Below are 12,917 nucleotides of genomic sequence, written 5' to 3'. Positions count from 1 at the left end.
TAGGGGATATGTCAAGAAACGTGCCTATTTTCCTTGAAAGTACGTAATGTCACGATTCCAATGCTATACGATACTACAGATAACAAGTTAATTATCTCATATCTTTGAAAATATTTGTAATGTTGTACTTCTTGTTGACGAAAATTCGTTCTAATATTGGGTTTTTGAGCTAGTGCCCAATAGACTCCCATTCACTCCTTGAAGCAGAGCTCTCAGAGCTTGACGTAGCAAGGGCAATGTTTCCCATCTCCTCAAAAGTAGATCTGCCAATACGAATGTTAGACTTCATTCTGTGAGGCACATCGATCTGCAGGTTGAACATGGTGAGATTGTAGACTCCTAAATTGATATTGCAATTTGTTTTTACAGCTAACTAGCTACGTTACATGCTGATATTGTCTTTGGTATTATTGTGTGTAGTGTAGCTACATTTGCTACCTAGCAAACCAGCCAGCCCTTAGAGAGATCATTGCACTGTGGATGTTGTTGTCAACTTGAGCTGCAAAAATGTCCACAATGATTTTCCATGTTGCTATCCAACTTTGTTATAAGGAGAAAATAAAAATGTGTTCACAAAAAATATTGTTCTCACTTTTGAGTGTTATTTAACACTGTAAATTAAAGGAATTATGGTTGTGGGTGGACTTTTCCTGTAAGAGTCTATTTACCCACCCCTGCGTCAATTGCATTAAGGTTATAAAAAAATCCACATCAAAATCCATCAATTTAAGCTAGAGATATCCGTTTTTTTGCGTGGGCTGCATCTCAATCCACCGCGTCTGCCTATATCAGTATTTCACATCAGTGGTGGAAGTGGCAGAGCTACAGCGCTGTTTGTCAGACCAGGAGACATCCCAAAAATTGGTCTTCTCATGAAAACGGCTGTAGCATCCGAAAAGCCTATGCTAACTAATGTGAAGACTATATGGAAAGGTTAGACTCTCATGAACACAATGTTGTCACGGGACTCGTCTTAAGGTAACCCGGTACAGGTAAAAAAAAATGTATGGAAGTATGGAGGCAGTTTTGTTCAAACAAAAAAAGGGGTTAAATATGTGTCCAAAAAACTAAAATATTTCCTGAGCTTTCTTATATCTCCTTGCCACGGTATCTCTGTGTATTCAAATTGTTTGTTGCCCGTAGCTTACGCCTGTCCATACCATAACCCCACCGTCACCATAGGGCACTCTGTTCACAACGTTAACATCGGCCAACTGCTTGCCCACACAACGCCATACACGTGGTCTGTAGTTGTGAGGCCAGTTCGACGTACTGGTTACCATGATGACATAATCCTGTGGTAGAAATTTAACCCTCAAAACAACAGTTTATGTAGATCATTTCTTCTCCAAATCCAATGTATTTTCCACCAAGATTCCACATCACATTATGTTGCCACGTTACGTTGAAACAACATCCTAAACCCTCACACACCAGAGTTTAGTCTACCCCCACAGCATCCATATTATTACACACCAGCTAATCCTGTTTCCCAAATCCAAGTACCTATGGTTCCAGAGAGAAAATCCTATTGCCTCTGCACATTTTTCCACCTGTTTACCATAGAAGAATCCTTCACTCCAGAATCTTTGTCTTTCTGCAGCTTCCTAATACTGAAATCTACCCCATACCATGGTCTCCCGAGTGGCGCAGCGGTCTGAGGTACTGCATCTCAGTGCTAGAGGCATCACTACAGACCCTGGTTTAATCCCAGACTGTATCACAACCGACTGTGATTGGGAGTCCCATAGGGCGGTGCTCAATTGGCCCGCGTCGTCCGGGTTTGGCCGCGGTAGGCTGTCATTGTAAATAAGAATTTGTTCTTAACTGACTTGCCTAGTTAAATAAAGGTTAAATGAAAATGTTGTCCAACTTTACTACTTGTTGTTTTGGCCTGCTGTTCAGTGCCTGCCTTGCACACCCACATACATAGTCTTTGTTTGAGTCTGTATGTTTGGCTGTTTGCTGTAACTAACTTGCTTGTTTATTTATTATTCTGTTCATTTATTTATGCAGGAATTAAGTATTTATGGGTCTTTATTATGTCCTGTATAATATGAGTGTGTCTCCTAATTTGGAAATGAACAAATCTTTCAATAGCCAAATGATGCCGTCTTCAACCAAAGTGGAAGGACAGCTGTTACAGGACTGCTGTGCCAAATGCAATTTATTAAGTAGTGTGCGAACATGCGTGTGTGTGTGCCTGTAATTGTGCCTGTGTGATCCAGTCATTCTTTCTGCCTGTGTCCCTGTTTGTGCTTGTGTATTTGCTTGTACATGTGTCTGTACTGTAGCTATCATGCGCTTGCATGCTTCCTTGTTTGTGTTTGCGTGTTTGTTTGTGCGTATGTGGGAGGATATTGTGGGATGAAGAGCAGATTAAGGAGGTGTGTCATTGCTTCTAGGCAGGGAAGTGTGCATGTGCATGAGTGTGCTAATGAGATTGACAATGCTGGTTAGGAGCCATGCCGCTTGCTGTGCTCACACACGACACACTACCTCCCTCAGCCCAGCTCAGCCAAGCCCTCCCCCTCACTAACCCCTACTCTCATCCCCCTTCACCTTATTTTACTGGGACTTCTCAGAAACAAGCAATTAGAACTGTACTCATCTCATTACACTTCTGTAGACTTGAATGTTAGACCACGCAAAGAAAATATCAGTCCTCAAATTAGTAGTCCTAGAATTTGTTTTTGGCATGGTCTCTAATGGTCATGGTCTTTAACTGTTACGGTCATGGTCTTTTACAGTATTTCACTGATGTTATAGATGTGACACAACTCATCGACTTTGAGTTAGTAAGTTGCATAATGTTACGAACCCGCTCATAGCCCGTAACAAAGAGTGAGACAAAGCGGAGATAAAGAAATAACAAAATTATATTTATTAAGCAATATATATATATATATTTATATATATATATATATAAGTGACAATGGTGTGTATAGTCAGTAGTGTAAGTGAGTGGATGAGTGCATAGATGATGATAATGAGGGGTGTTGAGAGGTGCCAAAACAAATGAACACAAAGAAGCCTTAAAATGCCACAACAAAAATGTGTGTCTGCGTGGAGAGAGTCTCCTCGATATATGGGGGAAAGGTATATTTATCCCCGGGACACACCCATTTCGCTGACAACCTTTCCAGCTCCGCCCACCGACATCCTAATAAGGAAAACAAGAGCAGAGAGAAAGAATACGGCAGACAGAGTGGGAGGGTCGTCACAATAAGATCATGCAAATTGGACGTTTTGCCTACACTACTAATAAAAGACTGTGAATGATGGTAAATAACTAGCTACTAAAGTAGGCTATATTGTCTGATGAACATTTTCCGGTACCATGTTGACGTAGTGGATAAAAGAGCTTTGTTGCTGTCAAGCTAAAGTAAGTTATAGCTTAGCGTGCTCTCAATGCTGCAGTGGCGATCATGGTTAAATATTACTGTGCACCAGTAAAAGGATCATCCATTTACTGCAGAAGAGTTAATTCCTCTTTCTGTGATGCTACTGTGCTATGATCGGCTCATGGACATGTCACAATATTAACAGGTTTGAAGTATGTGTGCGAGACTAGAGCCACAGTTCTCTGCTAAACGAGTAGGTCTGACAACACATAAAGTCTGCAGTGCTTACAGTCTACTCTACATAATGCCATAATGTGCTTGGCTGAGGCACTGCAGGGTCGGCAGCTACGTGAGGTGTGAGTAACTTAACGTGCATGATTACTACCCATTCAGCCAATGTGAATTACCATCCCACTGGGAACACCACTTAATTTCAACATGGAAATGTGGGTAATATTTGGTTGCGACGGCCAGATGTTTGTTGAATTCACAATGTGTTATCACTATACTTTCGACCATCTAAAACCATCAACAATTCCAGTGGAAAAAAACAATGTCTGATTTTTGGTTTAGTTGTCATCTAAATGTGTTATCACTGTACAACAAAGTTCAAATGGGAATACAATGTGAGATATGTTGTATCTGCACAATAACTTAATGTGTTCTCACTGTGCTTCATCTAATAACACAACCAAATGACCTGGAATGCAGTTGAGATGACATCAAAGGTACGTAGTGCAAGCAGGGCCCTAGCTACATACAGTATGAGGACACCAAATAATAATAATACAAATAAAATGTAGGGACTCAGTCGGGGTCTAAACTTACTTTTGAGGGTTAGAATATTAGAATACATAAAGTGCAATTTCAAAACTTGGTTGTGCATCAGCAGTTTTCCTCTTATATGTCACTCACTGACAGTCACTTAATGAGCCCATGGTAGTTTTTAGATTGGTAAATTAGTGTAGTTAGTCTAGCCAGCTATATAAACTTGTAGTAATCATGGCCAAATTACCGACCGGGCATGCAGGGCACATGCCCAGGGGCCCAGACTTCCTGGGGGCCCTCATTGATTTTGTTATTCACTCTCATTCCGATATCGTATTAACATTTGTAAATGCTATGTAGGGCTAAATAGTATTATTATGATATATGGCTTATAGAGTATGGTTAACTTTAATTTGCTCTGTTAAACCTACCCTTTGGAATGACTTCGATGGCAACTGTGAATCTACACTGAACATAAACTCAACATGTCAAAGTGTATGAACCTCGCTTTGTGCACGGAGGCATTTCTATGCTGAAACAGGAAAGGGCCTTCCCCAAACTGTTGCCACAAAGTTGGAAGCACAGAATCATCTAGAACAGGCCTGGGCAATTCCAGTCCTTGGGGGCCTGATTGGTGTCACACTTTTCCCCCATCCCTAGCAAGGGTACATTCTTCAGCGTGCCCCTTGTGTTAAAGACCACATGTTTTTCCAATCGTGTGAAAAAACCACTGGGAGGATTTCATCTGCTTAGTACAGATTTTGATTCTGAAATGTATAATTGCAATAGAGATCAGAACTAGATTGCAATATACACTGAGCGTAAAAAACATTATGAACACCTGCTCTTTCCATGACATAGACTGACCAGGTGAATCCAGTTGAAAGCTGTGATCCCTTATTGATGTCACCTGTTAAATCCACTTCAATCAGTGCAAATGAATTGGGCTCTCGAGTTGCGCAGCGGTCTAAGGCAATGCATCTCAGTGCTAGAGGGATCACTACAGACACCCTGGTTTGAATCCAGGCTGTATCACAACTGGCCGTGATTGGGAGTACCATAGGGCAGCACACAATTTGTCCAGCGTTGGCTGGTGTAGGCCGTCATTGTAAATAAGAATTTGTTCTTAACTGACTTGCCTAGTTAAATAAAGGTGAAATAAAAAGATGAAGACGAGGAGACCGGTTACAGAAGGTTTTTTTAAGCCTTGAGACAATTGAGACATGTATTGTGTATGATAGGTAGTAGGTGCCAGGCGCACTGGTTTGAGTTTGTCAAGAACTGCAACGCTGCTGGGTTTTTCACTCTCAACGGTTTCCCATGTGTGTCAAGAATGGTGCACCACCCAAAGGACATCCAGCCAACTTGACACAGCTGTAGGAAGCATTGGAGTCAACATGGGCCAGCATCCCTGTGGAATGCTTTCGACACCTTGTAGAGTCCATTCCCTTACGAATTGAGGCTGTTCTGAGTGCAAATGTATTGATTATGATAAGAAGTTTATGACACCAGTAATTCACTGTACTGAGAAAAAATATATTAATAGACAAGCATTATATATATAAAAAGAGGAGGCACTACAGAAATTCTCAGACTGCTTAGAGAGGTTTACTTTATGGATGGAGACATGTTTTCAGACTATTTATTGAAGTTTTAATTTATTTAGTTGTTTTCAGGGAAAAGCACCAGTGCTCCACCATCTGCAGGGGGAGGAGGGCAGATTGACCCCAGGGAACATTGACTCAGTCTGGGCTGAAGGGCTGCCTCCATGGCCCCCCACCAGACATCATCCATGGGCCACTCTAGATCAGTCTAGATGAAGACACAAGGGTCTCTATCTCCAGTCCACCAGCCGAGACAACGGTATCCCTGGCTGCACTATAATCCTAGCTGTATTTGTTACTTCATTATGCAAGGCTGAAAACCTCTAGCCAGCCCCATTAAAAAGCACCCCTCTGACTGTTCCATCTAGTCAGGGCGGAGGAAATACATAACATTATCTGGGTGTAGTAGGAGATGTACAGCCAGCCAGCCAGCCAGCCAGCCTGCCTGGCCTTATCATGTATCTGTAGATGTGTGCGGATAGCAGTTGATCTCCAGAGGCGTTAAGAGATGGCCCATTTAGAAGGTGATCTTTGCGGTACTGTGCAACGCTGTCTAAAGGTACACTACTAGTTCAGGCCTTGTGCTACTAGCCTATATGTACCATAGAAGCATGGTGAGAGCGGCTGTGATGTGTGCTTTGCCGTAGTGGATCAGCTGCATTGTCAGCATAATGAATGCAAGTGGACAAGCATGCATGCAAATGGGGCCCTGGCTGAGAACAGCTGGGGAGATGGAGAGGGAGAGGACAGACCCCTGGGAGGTTTCACCCCCCTCATCTATTATGGATGAAGAAGAGATGGGGACGGAGGACGAGACAGAACCCTAGCTAGCTCACAGCTGGGAACCAACCAACGCATGCCCGCCCTGGTCATGGTATTCAGCCCTACTATCTCACACATCACACATCATCAGCACAGCAACACATCTGAGAACTCACACATTATGACTCACATGGACCTGCATTAGTGCATGGAGAGGGAGATGTGTGACGTTTGGAAAAAATATTAAATAAATTCTGGAAAAAATTGTGCAGAATTAGTGTAAATATGCAACATCAATGTGTAAGAAATAATTGTTAATTTCTGTACATTTTTGCTCACATTGATATTTCAGCATTAGATAGGAACTCAACATATTACTATATAGCATGATTGCATACAATTATTTTTCAACAATACATTCTGTGTTAAATCAATGGAATTGCGGTAATAAATCATTCTCCCCTGTATCTATCAATGATCTGTCACTTTAATGGTTGTGAGCAAACAATGAACAACCCTTAACAGTAATCTCCATAATAATTACAAGAAAAAATAGCAATAAGTGATGGGATAAACGTCTCCAATGGGTTTGGTTCCAATCATATTGTCATAAGGATGAGTTGTCTCAGGCACTCACTCTGCGCTCCCTAATGTGCCTCAGACCAGGGCTGTGTCCCAAATAGCACCCTATTCCCTATGTAAAGCACTATTTTTGACCCAGGCACATAGGGCTCAATATTAAATGTCAAAAGTGACTAATGATCCACCTAGAATCTGTCCGGCCCCTTGAACTCCCTTGTAATGACATGAAATAGGTTTGACACAGAAATTACAATAAGGACTTAGTGTGGTATAAGCTCTTTATTATAAGACAATTGGTTTGCGGTCAGATAATCACAAATGAGACTAAAGAGTTGATTTATTCATTGAATCCTTTAGTCATGCATGTGCTACAGTAAATTATTTCATATTCAGTGATTTTGATTGTAAGCTCTTGAATTTGGGGCTGTGATTATTTGAACTTCAGTCACGTCTCCATATTTGGGAATCGAAATCCTCCCAAACACACTTGACAGTCTATCAAAATCTCTGAATTTATTAATTTCCACACATAAAAACATAATCGTGCCAAAATCATAATGATGATACCTAACCTTGTACTAGGCAACTTCAAAATCTTTCATCGGTTGCGGAAATAAATCTCATCCATGAATTTCCATCCTGTGTGACATAAAAATCAATGGGAGTGCTCCATGCCGGGCCACCTCTGGCGTATAATTACGACACTGGTGACCTCCAGCTCCTCAGTCATCCTCCACGAGTAATCTCTACAGCCCTGGGTGACCCTGGCCACAGCTGTGCCCCCCTGATTATAGCAGAGACATAGAGAGAGAGAGAGAGAGAGAGAGAGAGAGAGAGAGAGAGAGAGAGAGAGAGAGAGAGAGAGAGAGAGAGAGAGAGAGAGAGAGCGTCTGTCTGTATCTGTGTGGGTGGGTGTGTGCGGGGAGGGGAGGGGACAGACATGACAGCCGTTCCCCATACTGCCAGGATCAGGTGACAGGGGTGGTGGCAGGCAGAGAAGGAAGGAGGAGGGGTGTTGCACGAGGGGCCATTATTCACCATGTCTGTCTGCGTGTCCAGTGGGGATGTATTCCAACAGGGTGCAGGCCTGGCCAGATAGTTTGGCTTTAGTTTTTGCTCGTCACACATCATGTGACTACCTCCAAGTAATCCTTAGAATGATTATCAACAATGAGTTGTAATGTGTAGTAAATATAGCAGAGCATCATAACAGCACGGCAGGCAGCGGCACGGGGCAAGGTAAGGCAGGTACATGGTGTAGCTAGCGAGGGTAATCTCAGTTTTGGAACAGATGCCAAGTTGAAAATCCTTTCACAACATGGAGAACAATACATCTTGACAAGTAGCTAGGGTTTTTGCGACTTGGTGTTGTTAGAACTCTTCACACCAACGTTTCATCTCACTTTCTTAGTCTGAAGAGAAAGCAACACATTTACATTTACGTCATTTAGCAGACGCTCTTATCCAGAGCGACTTACAAATTGGTGCATTCACCTTATGATATCCAAGGTGATTGAATCCAAGGTCAATGATATCTTTCCACTATACACCTGGGAGATGAACACACACACACACCCACAGCAAGTCTGGGTACAGAGACATCAGACAAGGCCTGATAGCAGAGGGGATGTCACTGGGGCGGTTGCAAGATCAAATCCCCGAGCTGACAAGGTAAAAATCTGTCGTTCTGCCCCTGAACAAGGCAGTTAACCCACTGTTCCAAGGCTATCAATGAAAATAAGAATTTGATCTTAACTGACTTGCCTAGTTAAATAAAGGTAGAAAAATAAATGTATGAAGATGCAGTAAGTGATTCCTATTAGTGGAATGGTGGTGGATTAGCTCTGTTCATTCAGGACTCTGTAATTGGGTGACAGACAGGCAGTTGTTCAAGTGTCTGTTTGTGTATAATTTTGTTTGTTTTGTCAGTTTGAGATAATTACATGGCATGGAAGTGCAAAATGTGTCTGACCATTGGGGAGTTGTTTGTGTCAATTTTGTTTGCAGACAAAAGTTTTGCACTAGGCAGTATTTTTGTGGCCCTATCTAAAGTTAGGTGAGATGTTTCCCTGCATGTGTTCGTGTCCTATCAATCATACCAGCTCCAACTATGTGTCTGTATCTCAAATGGTATTTGGCATCCTTCGATAAACGGCCATGTTGGTAGACTTTCGGACAAGACAGGTGGATGAATGATTCTGGTGCCAGTTCTTCTTGACTTTAATATGCCATGCTAGCTAATGTGTTCATAGTCCTTTATCATGCCATCCATTTCACCATAGCCTTGAAGGCACGCACAGCCACCGTGCTGGTGACACGCTCATTAATAATGTCCGTGACTGTTTGTCAGTGTACTTTACTGCTCTAGCTTGACGCAGCTCTCTGAAAAGTGTAGGGCAAAAAATTATACCAAATAAATATGAAATGATACTTTATATAAAATAAATAAATCATAGAATGACAAAGCCATAGAACAACATACATCTTGAAATCAGAGAAAAGGAAACAATATGATAAAACCAGTGTGTCTGTAGGAAATGTAACTTTCACAACCAATTTTCAGTTACGTGATAACTTTCACATTTCTATGTTTCTTTTAGTTTTGTGTCAGTTGAGTGAGGTGAGAGTTTCTCTACATCGCTCCTTTGACCTCCCACTCTACCACTGTTAATTACAACAGGAAGGGGAACAGTGGTCAGTCTGCGCTTTCTAGCTATACATACCCTTAACAACATTCAGTCACAATTTATCAGAGTGGTCATCATAATGCCAACTGCCATTGGGATGACTGACAATAATCCCAGTCAAACCAGATATCTTACTATTACCCATCATCATGAGGCATGAAACTCATTAAACAATCATTAAGATCTATTATTTCACACTTCTTGAACCAGGTGCTTGTTCCTGATCATGCTACAAAATGGACTGTCACGTGAAAGAACCTTGGAGTGGCCATCAGAATACCCAGAAAACACTGTCATGATTTGAGGTCTGAGTTCTTCCTGACCATGCAACCTTACCAGGAAGAACTCTGGGCCCCTGTTATTTTCAATAGAAAAGGGTCTTAATTTAATCATGACAGTGTTATGAGGACATTGTGCTGCTCCTAGTCAGGTTTCAGCGTATAAACCTATTCCGAGGATTACCCCCCTGCTCCTGTTAGATAGAGCCAGTCAGTCAGTCACTCCCAGTCCTAGGCAGTGGCTTCTGAGTGAGGGGGAGGACCATGTCCAAGTCCCCCTGCTCTGCTCTGCTCTGCTCGGCTCTACTCCCTCACGTTTGATCCCCCTGCCAACCATTATGCTAAGCCACATGTGTGCTCAAGATTTGCACTGAATGCTTCTTCTCTCCTCATTCCCATAGTTCATTCCCCTCTTCCCACCACCACCATGAAGCCCTCAAATTAAACAATGGAACAACCCTGTCCTGCACATGTCACATCAACCTTCCCTCTTTTTATTTGTGTTCTAAAATCTCAATGCCACAGTTGTAGTACCTAATTGTCAAGGGGCCCCAGCATGCTCTTCTTCTTTTGTGTGATTCTGATAGAGATTTCTCAGGGATGTTGTGTCTTGAATACGCATGACATAGGAATTCATATAAGCAATCATTATGTGCCAGCCACCAACATCATAGATTCTTGATTTTACATTCCATTCTCAGTTTTGCTTTGTGTTAGGTTTTCCTCCTGTGGTTTGGGCTAGCAGGAGGTTGAATAGGGTAGAGGACTTAGGGACCGTGCTTCACAATCATACACTGTAAAATAGACACACAATACCATTATGAGAAATAAACCACAACAAACCAGTGAAAATTATCATTAAAGGGGCCATTGGTAGTTAATGACTTGTTGAACTGTATTAATTCAAAGGGACATTAAGAGGGACATTGTTGTACTGTATAGTCTCTGTGATGGTTACTCTTTTGGCTGAAACAGTGGACCAGTGGCAGGGAATGTCACACATACTAAGAGGATGTAGGGCATTACGAGATGTATCAGTAGTGGGAACTGATAGCTGGATGAGAGGTCAAGGATTACTCCACTAAGCTTGTTGTGACCACAGATTGTGGGGCAGCAGAACTCAAAATGAGCACAGAGCCTTGCCAGCAGGGATTGGAGACGTGGTGGTGGAAGGGGGGTGTTATGTCTGTGCTTGTGCGTTTACTGGCAAACACTGAAGCTATCGAGTAGTCCCGCCGTTGTGTCACAGTAGATCACGATCCAAACAGAATTCCCATATATTTGTTTTCTTCCAGGAGAGTATTTATAACATGCAGCAAATGTTATTACGTGCCTATTTTTCTTTGTCCATTATCAGATGCACTATATATACAAAAGTATGTGGACACCCCTTCAAATTAATCGACGTTGCTGACAGGCATAACATACAATTGACCACACAACCATGCAATCTCCATAGACAAACATTGGCATTAGAATGGCCTTACTGAAGAGCTCAGTGACTTTCAACGTGGCACCGTCATAGGATGCAACCTTTTCAACAAGTCAGTTTGTCAAATTTCTGACCTGCTGGAGCTGCCCCGGTCAACTGTAAGTGTTGTTATTGAGAAGTGGAAATGTCTAGGAGCAACAACGACTGAGCCGCGAAGTGGTAGGCCACACTAGCTCACAGAACGGGACCGTCGAGTGCTGGATCTCGTAGGGAGTAAAAATCTTCTGTCCTCGGTAGCAACACTCACTAGCGAGTTCCATACTGCCTCTGGAAGCAACGTCAGCACAATAGCTGTTCGTCGAGAGCTTCATGAAATGGGTTTCCATAGCCAAACAGCCGCACACAAGCCTAAGATCACCATGCACAATGCCAAGCGTCGGCTGGAGTGACGCAAAGCTCGTCGCCATTGGACTCTGGAGCAGTGGAAACATGTTCTCTGGAGTGATGAATCTCGCTTCACCATCTGGCAGTCCGATGAACGGATCTGGGTTCGCTACCTGCCCAAATACATAGTGCCAAATGTTTGGTGGAGGAGGAATAATGTTCTGGGGCTGTTTTTCATGGTTCGGGCTAGGCCCCTTAGTTCTAGTGAAGGGAAATCTTAATGCTACAGCATACAATGACTTTCTAGACGATTTTGTGCTTCCAACTTTGTGGGAACAGTTTGGGGAAGCCCCTTTCCTGTTTCAGCATGACAATGCCCCCGTGCACAAAGCGAAGTCCATACAGAAATGGTTTGTCGAGATTGGTGTGGAAGAACTTGACTGGCCTGCAGATACCTGACCTCAACCCCATCGAACACATTTGGGATGAATTGGAATGTCGACTGCGAGCCAGGCTTAATTGCCCAACATCAGTGCCTGATCTCACTAATGTTCTTGTGGCCGAATGGAAGCAAGTCCCTGCAGCAATGTTCCAACATCTAGTGGAAAGCCTTCCATGAAGAGTGGAGGCTGTTATAGCAGCAAAGGGGGGACCAGCTCCATATTAATGCCCATGATTTTGGAATGAGATGTTCAACGAGCAGGTGTCCACATAATTTTGGTCATGTAGTGTACATATACATTACCTTATATTACATTGTCATTTTATATCCAGCAATGGGCTGTGAGCAATTTGTCTGTTTATTAGCAGGCCCTGATCTCTCTCTATGTGTATTTTTTCCAAAAGCTTTGTTGTTCCTGAACATATCTGTTTAACTGGTTTAACAAACACAAAGACATATGGTAGTTGCATAAGATAACGTTTGCTTTGAATTTGTGATGATATGGAGCTGTTCCAGTGTCCTTTTTTAACTTACTATGGAAAAGAGCTGATTGTGTACTTATTGTGCTCTCTACCACTGACCGTATTGCTATATTAGTGGTGAAAATGTGACTCAAAGGTAATATAAAGGTGAA

This window comes from Salmo salar, chromosome 20 (genome assembly GCF_965601325.2).
Source record: "Salmo salar chromosome 20, fSalSal1, whole genome shotgun sequence".
NCBI classification, from domain to species: Eukaryota; Metazoa; Chordata; class Actinopteri; order Salmoniformes; family Salmonidae; genus Salmo; species Salmo salar.
This window is presented reverse-complemented; position numbering follows the sequence as displayed.